Genomic DNA, 3,689 nt, shown 5'->3' with positions numbered 1-3,689 from the left:
TGTTGATCTGACATTAAAATAAATGTGGTTTATTTTACATTGTATGTTGCTTTTTTTATTTATTAACTTTTTTTGGAATCCCTAAACACTACACAGTTAGCCAACTCCATTGTCATCGTCTTTGTTGCCTTGATCCCACTATTCCTTACTTGCACTCACCTGTGGATTTTAAGCTCAATTTCAAGTTCTCTTGTAATCCCAATATGGTACTTCAAATATCTGCTTCAAGAGATTTTATGGCCTAAATCTCATACACCCATTATTCTTGATGATGTTCCTCAAACTCTTTTCACATTTTTTGTGAGATTTTTGAGAGAGGGTAGAATTTTCAATGGTGACATCAAAGCTACAATTTCTCTAGAACCAAAACCATCTTAATGGCCCCAAAACTAATGAATTATTTCTTCGGATCACTATTATGATGTTTTTTCAACTTTTAATCAATATTATCACTTGAATTATATTTACATGATTGTTTTGTTTGTGGAATTTTATGGGGTTTTAGGTTTAGTTGATCGTTTGATATGATTGTTGTTGTTCGACAACAAAAATATGGAGTTATCATGCATATCTTTTCTTCTCCTAGGATTTTTATGTGCTGCTTTGGAGGTGGATGTTGAAATGGTCAAAAATCTTCAAGTGTCTTCCCTTTTCTTGCTCGACTTTTGCTAGGAATGCTTGATGAGGGTAATTTAGGTAAAAATCAGAAAAGGTTGATTTTGTCTCTTACTTATTCATTGTTGTGGTTTATCTATATGGCGTGAAATGACATTCTCTTCAGGAACAAAAGGCAAGTTATCTTTTTAATGCATTTACATTTGGACTTGTATTACTTGCATCTATTTATTACCAATGGATGTTAAAAAACTTTGGAAGTATTTTTCTTCAAAGGAGGTCAAGCAACAAAAATGATCGGAATGGACGAGTCCTTAATGGACTATAATGAATCCAAAATGATACTAAACACAACAACAAACACAAAATTCGCTTTCAATTTCTTCACATTTGATCAACATATCAACACATATCCAACAAGTGCAAAGCCGATCCATAACAATTTATGCTCGCCATATTATACCGTTATACAATTAGTCTTATAATAAATTTATTTAAGTTGACAAATTCCTTTACTATAAAAAAAATCTAAAATACCATTTTGATGTATTTTTACAGAATTTTAGAACTTTAAAGCATTACAAAGATACCTACATTGTAATGAGAAGCAGAAATTTAACTATAGTACGATATTTTGAGTGCAAAAAAAAAAAAAAAAAACATTTCCTCACATGTTATCAAACTATCTTAACTATTATCAACTTCATAACCATTTTTACAACTTTTACTATAAATTTGTATTTTTCAACTTTATTTATATCATACAAAGTAAACCCCTAAAAACTGACTGTTAAAATGCATGTATAAATATAGATGATATAGTGTTGCATGCACTTTAATCTTTCAAGATGTATGCAAAATAAAATTTTATTGAAAAGGCGTAATTTAAAACATAATGAATTACAAAATTAAAGCATTTGAGAAATCATGTGAAGAGAATTAGGCTCAGATCTGTAAGTTGAAGTCAAACAAAGGGGTCGAACACCGCCATGGCTGCAACACCGGTTGCACGTAAGCATTTCTTTCCTTAATTAAACATGCCATCCGGGTTGCCCCGCCAAGATACGGGCCGAGTTTCACCCTGTGCCCGATTAATGATGCCCGGATAACTATCCATACAGAAATCAAATATCATCGCCATCTCAAAATACCATCGCAGTTACAGATATAAACACACAAAATATGGGAAGTAATTTGTACACCACATTTTTTATCCAATGTCATTGCCTACAATTCTCCTCGTTTCAAAAAATGTAGAGCTATGATTATGAAAAAAAAAAAAGAACCTTTTCTATATATATTTATTATTATTGTTTTATTGTTATGAAGGGCTGTTGGTTTTTTGGAGAAAAAGGGGACAAACTCACCGGCTCAACATGATCGGATCAGATCCGATTATGAGGTGGCAAGAGAGGGGCAACCACCCTTTGAAAACCTCCCGTCTCTCTCGCCGGAGCCTCCTTTGTTTTTCCGAGCATCTTCTTCAGATCCCCAATTTTGGTGTGCCTTTGTTCGATAGCGGGGATTTATAGTCATAGGCTCATAGCAATTTCCAGTTATGTCCTTCGGCTTCTTAGAAAATAACGGGATATGGGCTTGGCCTCCGTAAGAGGGTATACTTGTAATTTTCTAATAAACATGGACGACTCATCCCTTCTTTACTAGTTTCGTAATTTGGCCACAATTTTATGTATTAACATTTGAGCCACAGAAAGAAGTGATGATGATTTATTTATAAGGGTATATATATATTTAGCTGCCTAAGGTTTTGTTGTATGTGATTTCTTATTGGACACATGTTTTTAGGAAGGATACTATTAAAGTTTTGAAAACAAGAATGCAAAACAAATAATCAAAATAACTTTTTGATTAATTGGAAAATCACTCAAAACCAATATTTTTACAATCTGTTTTCATAATCATAAACTCGATTATGGACACGTATATATAGCCTAACATACCAACTTGTATTAGACTAGGAAACTTATGATCAACTTACCATAAACTAATCTTTCCATAAATTAGATTGCTTGGACCCCAAGACTTAGAATTCCAACAATCACCCCCGAATCTCTAAGTCCTTATAGAGAATTCTTCAACCCGATCCGTATTTAAAAAATGGATTCGTCACTTTCGTCACGTTCCGAAAAATCACCGTCTTGTAATTTTTGGAGTCGTTCCGGACATTCAGAAGCAAAGTGACCCAGTTTGTCACACCGAAAACAAATCACCTTAGATCGATCTTTTTCCCTATTTTTCCGATTCTTGCCACAACAACAATTACAATTTTTGCAATCAGAATTAGAATTGGACAGTTTATTGGGCCGATTGCTTTGAGAAACCCTATTATTCCCTTTGGGCCCGCCTGACCCATGTGACGCTCCAGACCCGGATCCACTCGACCCATTAGTCCCATTAAGCTCATTTGCTTTATTAGACATATTCGATCCTTTCTAGTTTCCCTTCGTTCCCAATGAGTTACCCCCACCAGTCGACGACCCACCTCCATCTCCAGTCGATTTTTCGGCAAATAGAACCCTCGATTGTCCTTCTCCAGCATCGACTTCCCTTATTCTTTCTTCATATGCCTTCAATCGACCCACTATGTCTTCAAACCCTACCGATTTTAAATCTAGTACCTGTTCAAGAGATGCAACGATATGAATGAAGTTTCTGGGTAATGATTTGAGGAATTTCTTCACCAATTTTGATTCCTCAATCGTTTCTCCTAATGCCAACGATGTAGACGCGATTCCGGACAGCTTTCCGGCAAAGCTATCGATTGTTTCTGACTCGAGCATCTTCAGGCGATCGAATTCCGACATCAAGGTTTGTAATCTCGCTTCTTTGACTCTATCTGCGCCCACATTACGTGCTCTAATCGCATCCCATAATTTCTTGGCCGAATCCTGATCTCCAATCTGCATTATGAGGTTTTCCGGTAGGGCTTGATATAGCAAACCCATGGCAAGGCAGTCCTTTTCTTCATTGACATCGGTTCCTGGATCAATCACAGTCCAGGCTTTGTGGATGCGTAAGACAGCCTTCATACGCATTGCCCACACAGTGTAGTT

The 3,689-nt window shown here is 35.8% G+C and overlaps 1 long non-coding RNA gene across 1 annotated transcript; it reads right to left on the bottom strand.

Moving 5' to 3' along the window:
• Nucleotides 1-1,466: 1,466 nt before the first annotated feature.
• On the bottom strand, nt 1,467-2,210 carry LOC145008097 (uncharacterized). Its single transcript, XR_013663269.1, has 2 exons — nt 1,983-2,210; nt 1,467-1,724 (listed from the first exon to the last, which is right to left on the bottom strand). It is a non-coding gene; the product is annotated as an uncharacterized LOC145008097 (long non-coding RNA).
• Between the last annotated feature and the right edge of the window lie 1,479 nt (nt 2,211-3,689).

Source organism: Lactuca saligna, chromosome 8 (genome assembly GCF_052625555.1).
Source record: "Lactuca saligna cultivar CGN05327 chromosome 8, ASM5262555v1, whole genome shotgun sequence".
Classification (NCBI taxonomy): domain Eukaryota; kingdom Viridiplantae; phylum Streptophyta; class Magnoliopsida; order Asterales; family Asteraceae; genus Lactuca; species Lactuca saligna.
The sequence above is the reverse complement of the archived record's forward strand: the minus strand, read 5'-3'. Positions and strand labels throughout refer to the sequence as shown.